Raw genomic sequence first — 22,293 nt, 5'->3', positions numbered from 1 at the left:
ATAATTACATACTTAAACATAATATTGCTAAGCAAATGGCAGTGTATAACTTCAGCGGGTTGCGTCGACATGAGTCAGGTGTCGTTCACCCGATGCGCGTCACAAGTTTCGCCTGTAATTATTATATTTTACGCCATTTTCCTCACATTTCATATCTCAAATATTCTTTCTTTCTTATCTGTATCTGTGTAAAAACTGAACTTCTATGTGTTTATTCAAAAATATTGCAAATGTTTTGCGAGTAAAGGATTTATATACGCTACATTAGGTAATTAGATTTTTTTTATTAATTCTTATTTAATTATACACACAATTATTGTAGAAAGTGACAGTAATAAAAAATACCCAGTCATTTCTATCCCAATTATTAGTGCGCCGCTAAATAAGTGATTCTTCTCTCTGCTGTAACCTTGTCGAGGAAAATATTACTATTAATTCAAAAGGGGATATTGAAATTAGATGTCCTGAATAGAATAGTCATATTTCAAATATAATTATCAATGAATATGTATGCATCCGGAATGTGAGTCATTGTGCTATAATATATAATGCTTTATATTATTCTTGTTTTTTTATTTTGTCATCAATAATATATTATTATGTACTACTACTTGATTCAGGTTTTCGGTATAAAAGCATACCTTATAAAAATTTCAAATTAAATACGTATTTTGAAGTACTTTTGTGTAATGTCGTCTAGAAAATATTGTGAAAGTAGAAATTTTTATAGAGAACAATTTAATTCCTAAAATATATATAGAGAATTTTGCTGTTGCATTTTATTTTTCTTTGTCGTTTTGTCAATAGGAGGACAATATAATAACATTTATTGCGTATTAAATACTTAGTTATTATTGTTGACATATCTTAATAATCTGATATGTGGCATCTGCTTTTGTCATTGCATATTGGAGTAATTCTACATTGTATTATTGGAAGGGCTCGTACTTAAAAGTAATTTTAATTTACATATTTCAGCACATCTTTTTACTATCTATATCTAATTTGTCTATTAATTGGTATGTATATATGTATACATATATATCTTTATCTTTAACTTTATAAAAACAGTATTTTATTCAAAAGGTTAGTTGTACTAAACTTGAAACAATAATTGCAAACACTTATTATTTTAATTCAACGTTGTATTTTAGTGCTAAAGTTAAAGCATTATTAAAAAAAAAATAAGAAATCTTTCACATTACAATTTGCAAGTAAATAAAAATGCGAAAAAGACCAAAAAATATTTATCTACATTATTTTACTACTTTTGTAACTATGAATCACTGTCCAATAATAGTCCACTTGACCAGGCGTCATCTTTAATAGCTCCCAACTGAGAATAATCTATACATAACATTGACCTCTTTGCCGGTGTCCTTCCGTTTATTCAACCACCACTCAGTATTCAGTACACAGCTATTGGGTAAACCATTTCGTATGCTTGCTTCGTAACCTGACGGTCTAAGCTTATAGAATTATTATTATCACTATTACGAGACTACTTTCGTTGTTTGTTGATTGTTTTTCATCGTTTTTCAGAGACAATTATTGAAAATTGAATCACGAGAGTCATTTATTGTTGGATAATATAATTAATAATCTTTTAATTATTTATCTTTATTAAAAATATTAATAATATTCGTATCGTATAATAATCGCGTCGCAAGTCTGTTCTTATGGCAAAATATCATAACATTAAGTACATATGTCAATAATAAAAAAAAGAAAGGTGCTACGGATCTATAATTTTCTCTACAGCATATGTTAGGTATTATAAATTCTTACTAATAAATGTTAATGTTAGTGCCAAAGGTAAAAATATGGAATATTAAAACCTTTACCTATTGTAAGTAATTTACTGAATAAAAATCATAATACAAAAGAATTTTAGTTATTACATGTCGCGTTAACTTAAAAAGAAACTAAAAAAATGGCTAAATCCATTATTTTTACAAACTTCCTTGAATTGTAATTAAATACTTGTACGAGTATGTATGTCACAATATCCTAAAGAAAATACAATGAATTAATTTACACTTACTCATATACCTTTTTATTAAGGCATAATACTCATAATGCTCCATTTATTTCATAATTCAAACCAACATTCTGTTCGCGTTTGGTACATCTGTAACAAAAGAAATGTATATTATTATTTTAATGCGACTCATATTATATTAATAAAATTTTAATTAAGGAGTGTACCGCGACGGTTGTAGGTAGAAGTGAAATATTTATTTACGTTTATATTTCCATTTCTTCGCTCTAGTGTCGAGGCAAAGCCCGGCGGTGAGTCCTGCCACTCAACAAGCAATGCCTCCAGAATTCGGCAGATAGTGGGGAATGCAGTGTGTTAACACTAGGTTCCCTCTGCCTACCCTGCTGTGTACGGGACAGATACACTGATTTAATTTTCAATTTAATGGGACAAAGTTTAATGGATGACGAATATAACGTGACGCTATTTATTCATACCATTTTGTCGAATCGAGGTTAACCACTAAATATAATTATTCAGTTTAAACAAACAGTAAATTACCTATTCTAGAAATGAATACATAATTGGAGGTTTCTCGGAACTGCTGACAGCGCGGTAATCATACAAGTGTCAAATTGATCATTGGGCTTTACACAGTACTATGATGTCACCTGAGTAATATTTGTTTCTATTATAACATATATATTGGTTTTATAAGAAATATATAACTTGTATCGTATTCACTTTATTTTTACGTAATTTTTTAGTAGAATTATTTCAAAGTATTGAAATTATATATTTTCCAAGGAGAACCTGATTGGGCATTGGACGTAAATGTTGGCTTGGGCACTAGACGATTTTGGGGTGGACACGGTCCATCCGGCACCTCCCTTTAGTTAAGAATTTTTACAGCATTATATTTTATAACAATGTTAACATTAACTGACATATTGGTTACTGTAATTATATTATGAAAGGTGACAACACAAGTGCCAGCCAAGATGAAAACTTGGAAAGACACCAAATACTCAATGGCGTAGTCTATACAACAATGTAAATACATAAATTGAGTTGACTTATAGTAATTAGATGCCAGTGCTAGTCTACCCCACTTTGGTACTTCTTAGTACAAAATATATAAAATAAATATAATATAAGAGACAACTAAATAAAAAATTTAAATGTTGTAAAACATTTGATGTGTGGTTTTGTATGAATTTCATTGACTGGTATTAACATTTGTAATACTACCTATAAGAAAAGATATTTAATTACCTATGTCTTTAAAACACTGTAAAATGACAATCTAAGAAGATTAAGTTATGAAAAATAAAAAGTTTCTACATTTTTTATAACTGCCTCTTATGTTTGTGTGATAATTAATTATTCACTTCAGTCAATGTCAGTAACTTTTTTTATTTAATATATTAAATTATCTACGTATGACTTAAGACTAAATTAAAAAATAAGCCTCAAGTAATGTTTTTTAAAAAAAATAAACATATTTCGTATAATAATTTTCATTACGCGTAGAACGAAATAATAGCCCTTATATATACAAAGCCAAAGCTATATCAAAATATCATGATGAACATCGAGGACAAAAATGATCACCAGTGACACAACAGTTATCGTTGCATCACAGTCACAGCTGTAAACAGGTTCCAGCTGCATTCCTGAGGGAACGCCAACGCGAACGATGATGGCTAATTACCTCCCGAGCTTGAACAGAATTACCTTGAACGATGTCGCTAAGAATCTAGCGTATGCTACGTATGCTATATTGGACACTACACTTTTATCAGTTTAGTGCTGTTGACATTCTTTAAATGCTTACTGTGCATTTAAATGGTAATATGTAACTTGATTATATATTTGAGGCCGTCGTGGCGCAGCGAGGAACGGAGTGTTTTAACACTAGGCTTGCTCTGCCTACCCTCCTGTGTGCGGGATACAGCGTGAAACTGATTATATATTTTTTCTATGATATAAATATTGTTGTTTTTTCGACAGTATAATTAATGTTAGAAGAAAGACAAAAACAGTTTTAATATCTAAATAAGTTTACCACTGCTCTTGTCGATAAAGATCATCTACAACTTTAGAATACCCTATTAGTTATAAGGTCGTCAAGTAACAAAGGTACGGCATGTACAATCGATGCCACATACTCGTAATCATTCATAGTTCAATGTTCTAATTAAGAATTTCTTGGCACTGTATGATAAATGATAAGATTATAGATATAAAACATTTCTTGACTTCCTGTTACATCGTAGCTTTCGTCCATTATCACGTACACTATCTAATACGAGTAGGTTAAATACAATTAACTCAGTATTATATAGAAGAAGGAACAAAAATATTTATTGGAGTAAAAAATGGTGACTTTTCTGCAAAGCTATATATTTTACATAGATACAGCTTTGCAGCTTATAAATATAGCCGCACTTATATAGTACAGTACAGGTTATCGTAATTGAACCGTTTATCATGCTGTCATTAGAATGTTAATTTTAACTTAATTAATACACGAGTTTATTTATAACGAAATGTACTGAATCTTTGTTCAGTTAAGTTCAATAATATGTAATTTATCATACACGTATTGATAATTCGCAAAATTTAAAATAAATTTAGTATAGAACAAAATTTCTATAATTATTGTACCTCAAATCCACTATTCAAACTAAAGAACAGGTTTCCTGCAGCGAAATTATAAAGTGAAATAACGCATACCTACTTTATCAGCATAATTAGCGTTATTAATAATCGCGGAGAAATGCTACGACTGTGCCAATTTTTCCGAAAAAATGTAATCTTGTAAGATGTACACGATTTAGCGCATTCCGATCTAAATATACGTGTGACGGCGCGTGACGCGCTGCAGCTGACGCGGCGCCCACGTCAGCGGTTAGCACCCACTGAAACACGCGCCAAGATACCACCATCATCAACACACCGAACTCTATCTCACCTTAAGTCAAATAAAAAAAAAATCAGCTTCACGCTTTATCCCGCACACAGCAGAGTAGGCACAAGGAATCTAGTGTTAAGACACTGTTTCCTACTTTCAGCCTATTTTGCCTATTTTGGAGGCATTGCGTGTTGAGTGGCGGAACTCAGCGCAGCAGAAGAAATTAAAATATAAAATGTAAATAAATATGTCTATTACTCGAGTAGAATCGAACCCACTTTGTGCCCCTGGGCCACGACTGGCCTCATTTTAATTCAACTGAATTGTTTTTTTTACTTGCTTTGATTTTTTTGTACAATACCTACTGTGATATCTTCAAAAATATGTATTTATTTTAATGATATGATAATAACTCCTTAGTAGATATGCCGACAGATTTTTATCTAAATCGTGTTTGGTGAATTCATTATTATAATATTTTATGTATTCTATTTAATACTACTCTTTTATTCCTATTGACGTTTCAGTTTTTACAGGAGAAGATTTTTTATTACATTACCAAGAGAAAATTATGTAATTAATATATATAATCAGTGTCAGACGGCGTACTTGAGCGAGTTATCGAAGAGCAGGCTGCTATCTTTATCTGATAACCTATTCTACTCTACGAAGAAAGTTAATAATGTGATAACGGATTGAAAAAGATACACAATCTATAGATTTATATATGATTTTTGTTGCCTTCCTATTTATTTAAAGTTTTCTTATTAATTTCTGCCGGTAGAGGCCAGTCGTGGTGCACAATGTCTGCACTCGAGGAAAGGAAATATTTGTTTAAATTTATATTTTTGGAAGGAAATATTTATTTAAATTTACAAAATTCGGCGGGAACGGAGTGTTTTAACACGAGGTTCCCTTTGCATATCCTGTTGTGTGCGGCATACAGCGTGAAGCCTAGGGAATTCTGTTCCCCACTTTGTTTGTTGAGTGGCAGAACTCAACGGAGCCCTTTTTTGCTTTGGCACCAGAATGAAATCAAAATATTCATAAACAATAGTTTCAGTGATTTCCCGAGTGGGAATCGATCCCACAACCGTCGCGCACGCTTGTGCCCTCAACCTCAAAGCAGTATATAAAAGGATAAATCTCTAATTACAGTTTAGGAAGTTATTTTAAGTGTAGAATTATAAGTATGATGAATGAAATTTATATTCATAAATAAGCCTGCTTGTGCAGTTCTCTTGGATACCGGCAAACCGGCTCTGTGACTCATTCAATCCGAGCTTGGACCCTCCCCCCTACTGCCGATCCTCAAAATATTCTTGTATGACATGAAATCTAAATAAATAAAAATATAAACATTTCTAAATAGTTTAAAATTATAACTTCAATTAGGTACTTTTGATTTTCTAAAATAAAGTAAAAGAATACCAAGAATACTTATTATACTTAATACCATGTTATTATAGGTCTAAAATATATACAATACAGGAAAATATTAAAAAAACCCTATATACATAAGTATGTACCTACCTAACTTCTGGAATATGTAAAGGCTGACTAATCGTCGCTAGACATTAGCCCGACAAGTCTCAACTTGAAAGCAAGGCGAGCGCCCTTCGGACTTCGCACGATAACCTCTGCCCGCTTGTAAGGAACATACCACCTCGGTCGGATTTATTTTACATTAAATACTTGTTTTTGTGTAAATAATGTAAATGATGTATTCGCACAGCAACGTCATATAAAACAAGTTATTTTTAATGATTTCTTTGTTTTGCACTTTATATTTTAGCATACGCCATACTGACTACTTATTCATAAGTATAAAGATTTATATAGAAACATCTATAAACTATTTATTAAAATTAATTAGCAATTTTTGTTTTTGTACTTCATTGCTCGGTTGCCGAGGTGGTCTCAACGCCGCGCATTATCTCGTTACCCGAGCGAGAAAATGAAAAATAACAAATACTCGTACTTATAAGTAAACGTATAAAAACGTTACATTAACAACATTAAGAAAAAAAAAATTTTTTTTTTTAATTTTTAGAAAAATTAAATTGATAAGTGATTTTTTCTACAAACGAATTTTATGTAGAGTCTGCTTATTTTCCTTAATCATAATTGAACAAATATAAATCTCAACCACAGTGGGTGCCAAAGTTGACCCGCCTACAAACAAAATATACACAATCGTTGATTCCATTCTTGATTATATAAAATCATTGGATTAGGTTAATATTTGTAGAGCTCAGATTCTTTTGTACCTAATTAAGGTACTTCTTCGTTTTATATTATTTATTTTAACAAGAATTTCAGAAATAGATTTACATACATTTACATACAGATTTACAAACGTTAGCAATAAAAATATAGGACAGTTCTATAAACCAAAAACAAAGTTAAGTGGTTTTCCCGCTTAAATATCTAATTTCTTAAAGATCACATATGTAACCAACTGATAGCCGAATTGCCTAAACAATCAAGACTACTTAAGAATATGTCTTATATTTATATGAGTTTATAATATAAATTGAAAAATTAAAACAGAGAAAAAAAAGCGCTAAGGCCGTATAATGACCTCAGGCCAAAGCAAACAAGTGTCGGGTGAAACAGGAATTGACATGTTTCTGAATCACTTAGTAGGGGAGAGCAGCGATGCAGTTTGTAGCTGAAAATGACCATAGCGCTTAGTGGGAGCTCAGTTTAAATTTATTAACGAAAATGATTTTGACTCGTAAATAAAAAAAAAGTAATATTTCAAAGTAATTTTTTACGTCTCATCTATGACTGTGATAGAAGGGTTACTGTATTCTTGATTTCAAAATAGCATTAATTTAATTTATCTTTATTTTGACCATTCAATATTTCTTAAAAACATATAGGTATATTGAAAGTAAAAAGAAAATAGCTTATTATGTTATCTTTTTTTGATAAGACATAAAGAACAGCCATTTTGCCATTTTATATTTATTTACAACTCATTCCTTAGTATTTATCTGTCTAGGATATCTTAGTGTTATCAGAGACATTGTCTTGTCATATAGTTCAGTGATCGCACTGCGACGGCGTCAGCGACACTGGAGGCGCAGGCCTTCTGACCTGTAATCGCGATTGACGTCACATGCATGAAACATATTTGATTATCTAATACACCTAGATCTATTACCATTACAAATATTTTTTGCCGCCATTTAAAATTATTAAAATCGTACTTGACCTTAAAAAATATTTCACAGATAAACTCTATGTCACTAACACGATTAAAATTTATCAGTGTTGTAGAGAAATGTCAATAGGTTATAGCGCTAATTATTATCATCAAGCGACTTATTACATATAAGGTAAAAAAATTATAATCTTTAAAATATTACTAATTGCATTTAAAAGTAATAATTTTTCAATTTTCAATTTGTCTCTACTTAATTATGATAATTAATTAATTTTATTATCAGGTGTAGAGACGGCAGTCACGGCGCGTGCGCGATGACGTGACGAATACATGTATAAGTTCCAAGCGCGACGGAAGATGCGCTTGCGTCAGAGGAAGCGCCTTTTTTAATGGCTGAGAGTGGAGACCAGGATGAGATGGAAAAAAGAGGAGCGGAAATACTCGTTCGTCTGTCAATGTGACGACAATGCGGTGCTATTTGTGTTAAACGAGCGATTTATTTCAGTCAGTCATGGCGTGAATGTCCGCAGCGGAATTTCGGCCGTGAGGAATCCGATTCCGTTAGGTTGTTGTGCGAGAGAGCCGCTGGTACAGAGGAGCCGGCGAGTCGCGGCGTGGCGACACACTAGATACTTGTTGCCGGGCAGACGTCGGAGCACCACCGCGCTCGTCTCTATCGACAGTCGACACAGCACACAGCCCTCTCGAATGCCATTATTTGCACAAAAGGAAAATTCGAGATACGGCTGAGTCATTGCCTCACTGACGCTGATGTCATATTTCGCTTAGCAACACAATATATTTTCCAATTAAAGTGAATCAACTTTTCAGCGCATTGAAAGTGTCGCTTCTAAAGGTGACGATGCACTTTCGTAGGTCTTACCTTGAAAGGTCAAGCACCAACAGGGAGCACCGCCACGATCAGCGATCCACACGGAGCTCACTCACTAGTTCTAACACGCAATATCCAATGGAGAACCACACAAGACCGACAGAGAGCTGGACGTCACGAGCGAGTGCGCTGCTGTGCCAGGCGTGCGTCATCAGCGTCGTCGCGCGCTCACGGAACTGACTGCGCTGGCGTCCCATTTGGGTCACTGTCATACGGTGGCCGGTGGAGGGGCGGCGCTCGGTGTGACGGCGCGCGCTCGCCTCTGAAATATTGGCGTCTCGCGAATATGTTTCACCGACGCGGGCGTTTTCCCTCCTTGACGCGCACCAATGTGCTTCGCGGCGCTATAATGCTCGTGATTTTTGGCGGTCGATGGTAATTTGCAAAAAGCCTCACGTCGTCATCTTATTGCTCTAGAATAATTTATACACTCACAATTGTATGTAACAATCGTAATCAGCGCTTATTTATTATATATTTTTGTGTTTTGAAAATTTCATTTGTTCTATACCTTAATAATAAATTATAGAGTCGTTTTCAAAAAATATTTATTATATTTCTTTGTATATTCTAAGATGTTAAGTAACATTTGAATTATAATACCTGTAATTATTTTATTCAATAGAGTTAATATTGAATATTTAAAACAAAATTAGTATGCCTAATTATATTTTCCAGAGAAACAGTAAGGCAGCGTAGAGTCGAGCTCTACGGAGAATCTTATCTATTATTATATATCTATACTATGACAAGACATTAAGAAAATGTCTCTACATTGAATAATAAAAATATAAAAATAAAATAATATAGGAAATTGTAAAATCATTGTTTATAATATTAAATGAGAATCATATGGTATTCGATTAGATATTATGATTTTTTTAATTCATTTGTACACGCACATCTTCGGAACTACCTAATTTGTACTATAATTGATGTGGACAACTGTCACACTTGTCGTAGAATTATTAGAATCCAACTCATCTACAAGAAATAATAAGATGCCGTCATCTTGTTTAACAAAAATAAAATGAAAAAACATGATTTTACTGGCTTTTACAGCGACACCAGGTGGATAGGGAAAAGGGTACTCTATCCCCGAAAAAATTGCAAGCACTTTATGGCTGCTTGTGAGGATGCCGACAGCGGTAAGGGGGCCCCCTCCGGAACTCGGACCTCTGCTTTTATAAGAAAGCTTTTCTCGATACAGGAGCTTCACGTCGTGACGTGAGACTCCTGTGAAGTGAAAAAGCCGAGGTGAGGCATGTATGGCATAACGTGTGCAAGTGTAAAATTTTTAATTCAGTGAAACTCAATGAAACAAGTTTTTACAAAATGTGCTAAAAAAGAAAATATTTTGGATTTTTATCTATTTCCATAGTCTTGTCTTATGAGTCATAGTTATGACATACATACGTATGTACGCGCGTGTTTTATGAATGCTTCCTACTGACGCAGGCGACGACGTGGACAATAATAAATACGATTATGTTGTAACATTCTGAGATTCATTTAGTAGAGTTTATTTGTAAAATGTTATAGCATTTTTTCGAAGCTATATATAGATAAGGTTAGGATAATCAAATATTTTTTAAGATACTTTACGCTACAGCGCGGGGCAGCTGGTAAGTATTATTGTGTACTGTAAAATTGAACTTTCAAACACATACAAATAAATGTAAGTACAGTAACATACAGTTTGTCGTTAGTCAGTCAGTAAACGTGAGATAAAAAAAACACCAGCAAAAAATATGTTAAAAATAATAAATAAATAAGACATTATTAATTCGCCTCTGAAAAAAAAATGGTATATCTCAAATCAATTGGATTTTAATTTGTCTGGTCGTGAAGAAGGCTGATGGATGAGGAGAACTCTTCTGTCATTACATAAGGAAATCAATAGGAGGATTGTTAACACAAAAAATGCTTGTTTTGGCCGAAAAAGAATGTTTTCATATCTATTTTAGTTATACAATAGTGTCAAAATGTGCTAAAACTAGCGGTAATTGGTCAATAAAATACAATATCACTCATACAAATCTAAAAACATAAATAATTGATTAATTAATGGTATGTCTGTGATTTCAAAATAATCATGTATTTATACCAAAATATTATTACCAAAATACAACACACACACACAGTTTGAAAATTTCTGTCTGTCCGTTTGTCTGTCTTTCTATTTGACTGGAGTAATCTCTAGAAGAGCTAGACTGATTTTTATAGGACTAACACTGTAATGAGAGTCAATATAAAGTGCTCTGATATCGTTTATTGTAGCAGCACTAACATCGCCCGTAGAAGCGACCTCAAACCCGTATAGAATGAAAAATATATATTTTGACATAAAAAAAACCATGCTTGTCTTTGTCGTCACATCATCATATGGTTGAGCGTAGAGGAAGACGAAGTGTATTGAGGCCAATTTGAAGCTGAAGCCGTAGTAAAATGTGCTAAAATGCAATATAATTCTAATTTAATATTGAGATACCAGGACAAAAATAACAATTAAGATAACATGAAATATATTGTCAATATTTATATTATTTTAAAAGATGAAGCAAGAAACAACCGGACAGGTGATCAAATGGATCGTTAATTAAATTAATTGATGTTTATTTGGTATAACTTACGATTGTTCTTCACCGATGAACCTGAGAATTCAATTTTGTATATATTCTATTCATTCATAATCGATCCCCGGCGCCGCTTTGTCTATTAGAACTTAGAACGAGAAAGTTTTCGAGTCCAGTAAAAATGTGGAATGTTCCGGTGATTCATTTAGAATAACGACCTTCGTGTGAGGTCGCGAAGTGAACGGCTTAGAAAAGTTAAACGTGTATTTTGGTATAGGTGTGTTTGTTTAAAACAATTGTAAATGTTTTTTTTTTAAATATAAATCAATTTATATTTTATAATAAAATAATATATATTTTTTTATTTAATGTTTTACGTAGGTATTTTTGTTTGATTATAATCAGATAAGTAAGTTGTGTGTTAATGATTTTATAAGTACAGTAAAAAAAAGTTTTCAGTCCTTTTTATCATTATAGCGAGCGAAGCCTCGTTCTTTTATGCATTAAATAAAACGCTTGTACACACACTAAGACCGAATTTTGAGGGCAACTCAACCCCGCGCTATGCCTCGCTACTAGAGAGAGCAAAATGAAAATATTAAATATATCATTCTCCCTCATTCTGAGGGAATCGCATTCACAACCGTCATAGTAAGGTTTGTGGCTCTCTTCTCTCTGTCGATAGTGATACACTTAAGTTTACTCAAAAAGCTTTCTCTATATCAAAGCTCAGCAAAACTTATTTGTATAACCATGCATTTATTGGAATTTAAGTTGACATAATTTTAATCAAATATTTTATTAAAATTACTATTGAAATATCACAAAAAAAATTGACGGGTTCGATACTTGGTAAAAAATTTGAGATGATAACTGAATCATTGCTAGTTGTCGCGCAACATTATAATATTATATTGAAAGTATAATATAAGATAGGACATTCCTTCTTGTAGAAATTTATAATTAATTTTATTTTATATAAAATAGAATATCAATTTACTTCTAGCAAAATAGGATAATACAGTTAGAGATTTATTAAAACTTCTTTATTTTAATTAATTATTCAATTGACAATGAATTCTTGACTATAATTTAGTATTTCAATCTCTTAAAACAAAACAATTATTTAATTTTATGAAATTCTATATTTATAATAGCTTTTGTTATGTAAATTATTGAACCCAATGGTAAATCCCTCTCCATTTCCTTTTTCTTATTCAAGCTTTTAATTGTTATCTATATCTCATAAAAAATCTTGGGTTAAGAAGAACCAGGTCCTCTCGACTCAAGAAATGAGAACACAGGTCCAATAGAGGAGGCCCCCGCATTGAATTAATCGTGAATTAAATATTTATAGTTCAGATACTAAGCTCATATAATTCATTCATCAGCTTCACGCAGTATCCCGCACACAGCAGGGTAGGCAGACAGACACTCCGTTCCCCACTTTCTGCCGATTTTTGGAGGAATCGCGTATAATTCATTCAATACTTATAATTACTTTTTCACTTTTTAAAATATAAACACGTTAATATGTACAGTGTACACTCAGATATAGTCTTCATGTCTCTTGTACATAATGTCTGTTCTGTTCTGTTCTTTCTATTATGGCGTTCCGAGCGTGCCAGTTGAGCACAAAATCACTTCGCCAGTGTCACGTTGAATGGAGAACTCACTACATAATGTCTTTCACGGTTATACACATACATATTTTCATTATAAAAATCAACTTTTCTATAAAAATCAAAAATTTTCATACAAATAAATATATATTATATTTTATACTCATACAGTCATACTCGTAAGATTTACTAATGCAATACTAATCTAGAGATTTTCTGATATGAGACCCAACAATATCAAAAATAAATTAATAAGAAGAGATCGTAAAATTAAATAAACATATTTAAAACATTAATATACTTATTTTTTTTCAGTAATATTGAAAATTAGTTAATTATATACTTTAATAAGTCTTGCTCCTTCAATTTTATATTTGTAATGGAAGCAATAAGACAATTTCTTTAATATCTACTTATCTATATACATATATAAAAGGACTTGTCCTCACTGACTGAGGTAAGACGCACGTACAGCCGTAACCGCTCATGGTAGAAACGTGGAATTTGGACAGATGTTTACTTTTGTAATCTGGACATCCACTAAGAAGGGATTTTGAAAAATTTTTACTCTAAAGGGGTGAAATAGGGGCTCAAAGTTTGTATGGAAAAAAAATTAAATCGGCACTGATTTTCATAAAATTTGAAATTTAGATTTTTAAAAGTATTTAATTGAACACGTGTTTCGTCGTTTTCTAGAATTCTCCCCTTAAGGGTGCAAATAAGGGGTTGAAAGTTTGTATAGAATTTTTTTTAAATCGCCACCGATTTTTATAAAATTTGAAATTCAGACTCTTAAAAGTATTTCATTGAACACATGTTTCGTGGTTTATTAGAATTCACCCCTAATTACGCAAGCGAAGCTGCGCGCGTCCGCTAGTTAGATATAATTCATGGTAAAGGAAGTAAATATATTATTTAGGAAATAAAAAACAATATATTTTAGATCGTAATGTAAAAGATTGTAGAATTACATAGATTATAAACTTTTCTGTCTCACTCAGTCGCTCCTCACGCTTATCAATAATAATGGATACATATCGCGAACGCCTTTTGTGGACATTCACATTGAGCTGTTGACCTAGCAACAACTCAGATTATTTTGTTTTCTTTTTTTTTTGCTCGAGTATTTCTTTAAACATTCGTTTCTCATTTTTTACCAAATTAAATATAAATAGTAATAGAGACCTATATGACCGTTCTTTTATTATTTATTTGAAAAAAAAAATATATCGAAATATTTACATGCTTATTAAAAATTATAATTTTACTTACTGCTACAGAGAAACTAGTCACTCGGCACGGCGATATTAACTTTCTAGCCCACGCCACGCAACAAACAACGCACAGCTTCAACGATATTGCCTAATAGCTAAAACAGGCTGAATAACAAACTGTATAAGTCATTCACACCACTATTTGACAACACACGAGGAGTGACGCAGGTAACTGATTGAAAAAAGCGCGGCAAAATAATGGCTGGCTGGGCGGAGCGAGGCAGAGGGCGTAGCGCCCTTAGCGCCGCCCCCTGACTCACCAGCGTCCGGTGCCTGCGCCTCCACCACGTGACCTCATCGGGTGCACAATCATTATGGATTTTTATTACGTTTTTTCTTTCTTTAATTACCTTTACTTTGTAAACTATGATCGGTTTCGTCATGGCTGTCAAAGCTTTTATTACAATTAAACTAATTTTAATTACTCTTGGCAGAGCACTCTATCAGAGCATCTCGTTCGCCTCGACGTGGTATGTCATTGCACTGTTAGATATAATTAAGCGAGTCCAGTACAAAAAACGTGAATATTTTTTTTCTGTTATTGGCCCGCCAATATTCAATGTCGATAGATGAGTCATACATAGACTTGTGTACAAATCATGTTTTGAAGTTTTTCAACATCCGTGAACAATAAATGGTTTATAAACATTTTAAGAAATAAAATGTTCTTAAATGTATACGATATTTGAGGTTATTTCTATGTCGGGTCATTTCTGTTAAATATGATAGATATTTATCAGCACATGAGGCCAGTCGTGGCGCAGAGGCACAAAGTGTGACTGTAAAACAGACAAAACTGGTTGGAAGTTCGCTTCCCGCTAAATATTTATTTAAAATTATGTTTCCATTTCTTCGCTCTGATGTCGAGGCAAAAGCGCGGCGTTGAATTCTGCCACTCAACACGCAATGCCCCGGGAATTTGGCAGAAAATGGGGAACGGAGTGTCTTAATATTAGGTTCCCTCTGCCTACCCTGCTGTGTGCGGGATACAGCGTGAAGCTGATTTTTAATTTATCTATCCATATAGAGCTGATAGAATTTTAATTTTTTTTATTTTATGGCTACTTAATAACATAATAGCATAATTAATAAAATATATCGGTTTGTTGTGCATATATTTCATAGTCAGTGGATATTTGTATACTTCACAAATGATAAGTCTAAATTATTACTAGAAATGTGATATCCTGATAAGGTGTACTGCTACAGGAAACTGTTAGCGATAAACAATAAGAACGTACTTTATTTATGTCAAAATAGTATATTTTATGATTCACTATTACATATTTTCATATTAATTAAATTCATAAATTATAAGAATAGAAATTAAATATTTAATAGAGTCATACATCTTCTCCCTATGCTTCTTACCTTGGATCCGCTATGCATGATTCCAGACTCTGGAGGCATTCATCACTATGTCCAAGTCTTAGTAGGCTGGCGGGAAAAATAGAGAGAAATCAGTGTTTTATTCTGCGGCTGCAGCTCAAGTCCATAATTTGACCGTTTTTTTATAAAATATCAAATGCTAAACCACAGAGAATAACGAAATACGAATAGAGGTGATATGGACTCGTTATTCGACGGCCTAAGAATTATGTAGGTATAAAGAAAGTTGTTATATCTTTCCCTGGAGTTACCCCCGGACGACAGAAGAAGCCATGGCTAGATGTGTCGTAATATATAATTTGAAAGACATTGGACTAGCCACTGAGGATGTTGAAGACTGTGCAAAGTGGGTTAAGTTCACTCAAAAGACAAAACCTGGTAACGAATACCGAGACTAGTGCCAGGCAGAGAAAGATAGTACATGACTATAGATTTTTTTTTAAACAAAAATATTTTAATTAGAAAGAGAAATGTTTTAATCAGAGAAATAAATGTTATATTTTTAAATATAAATAATTGTAAAAAAAATACATTTAAAAATATAAAAAAATACACCCTTCCGAGGGTAGGACAAAGGTCCAAGCCGTCGGTGGCTAGGGCCTCCAGAGAGAAGAATCTCACGATATGCGCCGTCTCAAGTAAAACTGCTTATTAGGTATTTTTACACAATTATAACTTTACCTTTTTAAGAACCAATGTTAACTTACGTTATAGAGAACATTGAATGAATGAATGAATATGAATTATTTTTGTTTCGTTACTCTAGTAGACAAAGCACAATTAACATGATATATTTCGAATGCAATAGGCAAGCGGAGAATGGAATGTCTAGACACTAATTCTCACTGTATACTCTGTTAGCGTTGGCTTCTGAGCAAAGTAAAGCATGATTGGTTGAAAAAACTATTGTAAAAATATATGTTTACAGTTTCCTTTGTTGAGAATAAAGTTAGCGGCTCAGATTATTGGTCACCGACGCTGCCAGCCCCTTTTTTCTTAGTATTGCCAGCGCATACTAACAATAAGGAGGAAAAAAAGCGAATAATAATATGGAACATCATAGTATTATTTTTATACTGATACAACGATTAGTTACCATCTGTAATTATTAAAAGAAATAAAAAGGTTCCATTGCATCTAAGAAATGCCATTGACTATATAAATATCATATTTATTTGCCAGTAAAAATATTGCAAGAGGTAAAATTTATCAGGTAAATTTTGTTATTTATATTGATGATGAAGCTTTTAACGTAAGTTCATTGTAATGGAGCTTTTACAGAAATATTAATCGATATTTATTGCATACATTGTTTAATTAATTTTATTAAATTACAATATAAAAAACATTTATTTTAGTAAGTATAGTAAATGTAAAACTGAAATTCGTTCATTCAGCAATTACTATCAATCTCGGAATCTATAGAATGTAAGATTATAATGTTAATACTAATAATAACAAAGTTGACAGAAATGTAGCTTTTAGATACGATAAATTAAATAAGAACGGATTAACAACTGAACTTATTTTAAATCAGTTTGTACAGTATTTGAAAAATCTCAACCTAAAACAGGCGACATGGCGGATACAATTTTTTATTTAAGTAGAACATGCAATTTGTACGTTGTACTTAAAACTTGGATTACGGTCTTTTTGACTAAATTAATGATAAATAAAAATTAAATTAAAATTAAACTGCGTTTCGAATTTCATCAAACTGCTATTGCATTTTATCAGACAGGACTCATCTACACAACCCAAGGGTTGGTGTTTCACCAAGGTGAAGTATATCATTTAACGCATTCATGAAGTACATCTTTAAACAGTCACAAAGTGGAGAAAAGTATAATATTTCGCGTTGAGATAGAGCTTGAGCTTCATTTTAACCGTCAATGATGTCTGTGAATAGGTATATTTACCAAAATTGTTAAGATACAGATTGTCTTCGATATGCTCTACCGTAGTCCATCCCACACGTCCAGTATTATCCAAAAGTTTTTAAATATCCAACGCCGCTGCAAGGGACTTAAACAACACACTACTCCATATTCACCGCAAGAAGTAATATTTGATCAACCAGGGATCCGGAAGTTATGGTCTTCAGGCTACTGACGATGTAAGAGGCTCAAGATCTGATGATAAAATAAAAAAAATTCAAATTTTATGTATTTATATGAAAATCTAGAAACTTAGTATTAAGGTACTTTAGCGAGGCAAATATCAAAATGACTGGTTTTAATGTTAATCTTTACTATATTCGTATATGGATTTACTATATTCGTATATGGATTTTTTTGAGGCCAGTTTCATTCAAATTTATATTTTCATTTTTTCGCTCTGGTGTCGAGGCAAAGCGCGGCGTTGAGCTCCACCATTCAACAAGTAAAGACCCTAGAATTCGGCGGAAAGTGGGTAAGGGAGTGTTTTAAGAGGTTCCCCCTGTCTACCCTGCCGTGTGCGGGATACAGCGTGAAGCTGATTTAATTGTAAATTTAAAATAAATCTCAGCACATATTACGTGCACTATTTAAAAATTAACAAAATGTAACGCGGCCGCATGCGATCCGAGCTCCGGCCGGGTGCGGGTCAACGACCGCCAAACTGCGAGCCCGCCATATTGGATTCGTCACGGCGCGCGCGCATTATGTCTTCTGCACCGCTCCACGGCTCCAACATTCATATCTCCGCGTGGCTCTTCAAATATTTAATTAATAATATTATAATATGTTTATAAATGACGCTAATAGATAATAACATATATTTATATGCTATTATAAAAAGAAAAAGGAGCTTCGTGATTTAGCTTTATTGTTTGGTTTCCTGTCAGCTTTAAACAAGATACATTTTTAAGATTTTTGTAGGAAAACGTCGTTGTTATCTTTAAAACATTGATCCTATAAATTTTTGTTTATTTTTTTATAATATAAGTATAAACTAGTAGTTAACCCTTAAAAACCTTAAGGTCTATTTTAAAATTGTCAATATTTAGTATATTGTCTTGTTCTTACTTATACCTTAGTCTAGGCCTATACTTTGTTAGTTTGTGACTAGGAACATATGCAACAATTTTTAAACATGAAATGCCTTACGAAATATCAATTGAAATATATTTACAAATATTGAAAAAAAAAGCAATAATTGAAGAAACATATTGATAATAAGATCAAAAGAAGCTCTACCATTTTGACCAGCAACGTGGGCGTGTAAAAATCGTCATTATTGGTCACTTAACATCCCTGACTTGCCAGATTAACTGGATAAATCATCTTGGAACACAATCTCTCTAAATAAACACAGGATGTAATCACTTCGACATTAAACGACATCTCACAATTTAGTACTGTTCTTACCTGGTCGCGTGCGAATAACTGAATAATATATCCATGAATTAAAATGTTTAGACTTTAAACTCAAAAACAAGAATTAAAACGTGTACACTATAACTATATATAATATCTAAAAAAAAGAAGGTGGCATGATGTGACACTATGACACTAAAACAGGTTAGTGTCATAGTGTCATGTTTTAGTGATTTTATGTTTCTTTAAAATATAATACAAAGGTTTTATGTATTTCTAGCGTCACGCTATATCCCGCCCACAGCAGGATAGATAAGGGAACTTAGTGAAGATAGTCTGTTCCCTATTTTCCGCCAAACTCTGGAGGCATTGCTTGTAGAGTGGCAGAAGTTTCCTCGAGTGGGAATCGAATCCACAACCAGTCGTGTTTACAGTCCTCTGCCTACCCTGTTGTGTGCGGGATAAAGCGTGAAGCTAATTTGGTATATTGCATGTAGGTGACATTCCGCTTGCAAAGGAGAAACTAGTCGGACTGCATTCAGAGCCCGCCCTTAGCCGAGGCTGTGTACCGTTGTTGCTAGTGCGATTGCGGGGATTAGGGTTCCAACTAAACACTATTGGAAAATGGATTTTCCCTGATATTACAAAGAAACGTATTCTTTATAAACGAAAGGATCATTTATTTTGTATTTTTAAAATGTCTGTCAAGTAGTTTGTTCTGTATATTGAAATTAGAAAAAAATCTTTTCATAATTGTTAAAATATTACTTTGAGAGATAATAATAAGAATCAATATACTTAGAAATATGTTGTTATAATTTAGTACTTCCTAGAAAAAATTGCTATTATTAATAATATTTAAAATTGGTATTGCTATTATAAATAATAATTCCAATTTGCTATTACAAATAATAATTTTAAAATAAATTTGGTCGCGTTTAGACAACCCTAATCGCACAATGGATCTAACAACGTTTATAAAAGCACGATTCGTCCGTAAGGCTTCTCTAAATGTTGGCTTAGCTTAAGAGAATCTCAATTTAATAAACTTTTTTTCAATGCTGTTTCTAAGTTTAAACACCTTGTTTATTTTAACATAAAAAGTTTCATGAAAAAAAGAAATTATTTTTAATTTTACACATCTTGCAATGTTTGATAAAAATCGGTTTTCTACTTTCCGCCTATTTAGGAACATTGCGTGTTTGGTGGCGGAACTTAGCGCTTTGATTCATCAAACCGGGAAACCAATTATATTCGTACAAATAATTAAAAAAAAACGCTTACTAGAGTTTGAAATATTACTTTTAGTTAGGCTAGGTACTCCTTTACTGATCCCGTGGTTCCTCGAGTGGGAATCGAACTCACAACCTGTCCCGTTTACAGTCACACGTTTGACCCCTATGCCACAACTTTACTGACCTCTGAATGTCAAATTCTATTTTTAAAATATCAAAAGTTATGTAAACTTCTTATGTGGGTACTTAAACGTTTAAATTATTTTCTATTTACTTGAGATAAATTAAATTCTTTTTACTTTATAATACGAGTATATAATCGTACCTGCTAACATGATTTGCTATCGTTTTCTTTGAACAAAAATTAATAATTTTATTTGGGGCCAACACAACCATTATAAATATATACGGTACTTAAATCAAAATATATTCAAAATGAAACTAAATATATTAATATCTTTCTAACATCGCAGTGCTTATGAAATATAAGGAGGATATGAAATAGAGGTATGAATGACCGGCCTTGAGGAATGCCGTCGGTGTTCATTGTAATATTTGCCGTAGAGGTGGCGAGGCTACTAGCTGTCGCCATCATATCTAAAGTTTCATCTGCAGCTAGCATACGACACACTTTAATTCGATCCAGCTTTCGAAATATCTTCACGATGTTTCACTACCTTAAAAATATCAACTCATGTGTATAGTTTCACACTGTTTCACGCAAGTAGCGGGGTAGGCAGAGAGATTCTAAATGCATTGCGTGTTAAGTGGAGGGACTCAACGCCAGGCTTTGTCTTGACATCAGAGTGTCAAAATGAAAATATTAAATAATTCCTTTCCTCTAATGGGAATCCAACCCACAGTTTGTCGCATTTACAGTCACGCTTGTGCTCCTGAACCACGACTGGCACCAATATTAAGATTTGAAATATATTTAATTGTTAATATATCCTGCCGCGTGCTTTTGTATCAAACATGCGTGACTAGGCTTACGTAGCGTGACCAAGTAACATTTAATTTAATATAGTCTTGTTTTTGAAGTAATGGAGAAATAAGCATTTAATAATAAGTACCTATATGTACGGGCAATCTGTAGGTTTAATTATTAATTCGGCATTCCATACGTTACCGGCGCGTGCGCATTTGTGTGTGCGTGTGTTCTTAGGGAAAATATAAAATAAATAATATTTCTATTTCATATATAATATTTCATTGGTATTCTATACGTTTTCCAGTTATTGTATAAAATACCGAACTTATACAAATTGCCGGTAAAATAATTATATTATTATTAATTATAGGATGTATTATAATATTCTAGGTGTACTGTTCGGTTATTACAATTTCTGCCAGAAGACAATCCTTATTTCAATAATAAGCGAAAGCTACGTAATCTTGCCTCGTTTGCTCGCTGAAGGTTGTAATTTAATTTAAAAGTCTCTCGATTTGTGCGCTGATAAAAAGTTACTCAGTAAGTATAATCTAATTTGAAGAAAATTTATTAACATTCATACTTAAGTTACTTGTATTTTATCGATAAACTGATATTTTAAGTAAAAAAAAATACTAATCGAATGTGGAACCTCCAGCGTTCTGAAGTCGGTTAATTGCGTCTGCGTCGCTAAGTAAAAACACTAGTTTCCTTAGTTCCATACATTTAATGGTGAATACATATCTTCTAGAATCTAGACTAAAATTTAAAATCACGAATTCTATATATTGTATTTAATGTTTTTATTAGCTTTTGCTGCACTTGCACTATCGTAATTTAAATAGGCATGAGCGTATCTACAGATGGATAGACTTGCTAGATTTGAACAGATACCATCGTGTAAATGTTGTTTTTTCTTCATTTTCTGCGCCAATTTTTTGTTAGTTAATTTTCTGTGGTGGGCACCATACTGCTCTAGGTTGGGCATGGATCACTCGGCCT

General features: G+C 32.7%; 1 long non-coding RNA gene across 1 annotated transcript; it reads right to left on the bottom strand.

The window, feature by feature from the left end:
- Positions 1–2,066: 2,066 nt before the first annotated feature.
- LOC146534028 (uncharacterized) lies at positions 2,067–9,295 on the bottom strand. The gene is made up of 2 exons (XR_014878558.1): positions 8,957–9,295; positions 2,067–2,131 (listed from the first exon to the last, which is right to left on the bottom strand). It is a non-coding gene; the product is annotated as an uncharacterized LOC146534028 (long non-coding RNA).
- Between the last annotated feature and the right edge of the window lie 12,998 nt (positions 9,296–22,293).

This window comes from Heliconius melpomene, chromosome 12 (genome assembly GCF_056956725.1).
Source record: "Heliconius melpomene rosina isolate 202511_hmr_F chromosome 12, ASM5695672v1, whole genome shotgun sequence".
Classification (NCBI taxonomy): domain Eukaryota; kingdom Metazoa; phylum Arthropoda; class Insecta; order Lepidoptera; family Nymphalidae; genus Heliconius; species Heliconius melpomene.
Note: the sequence above shows the minus strand (reverse complement) of the source record. Positions and strands in the feature narration are given on the sequence as shown.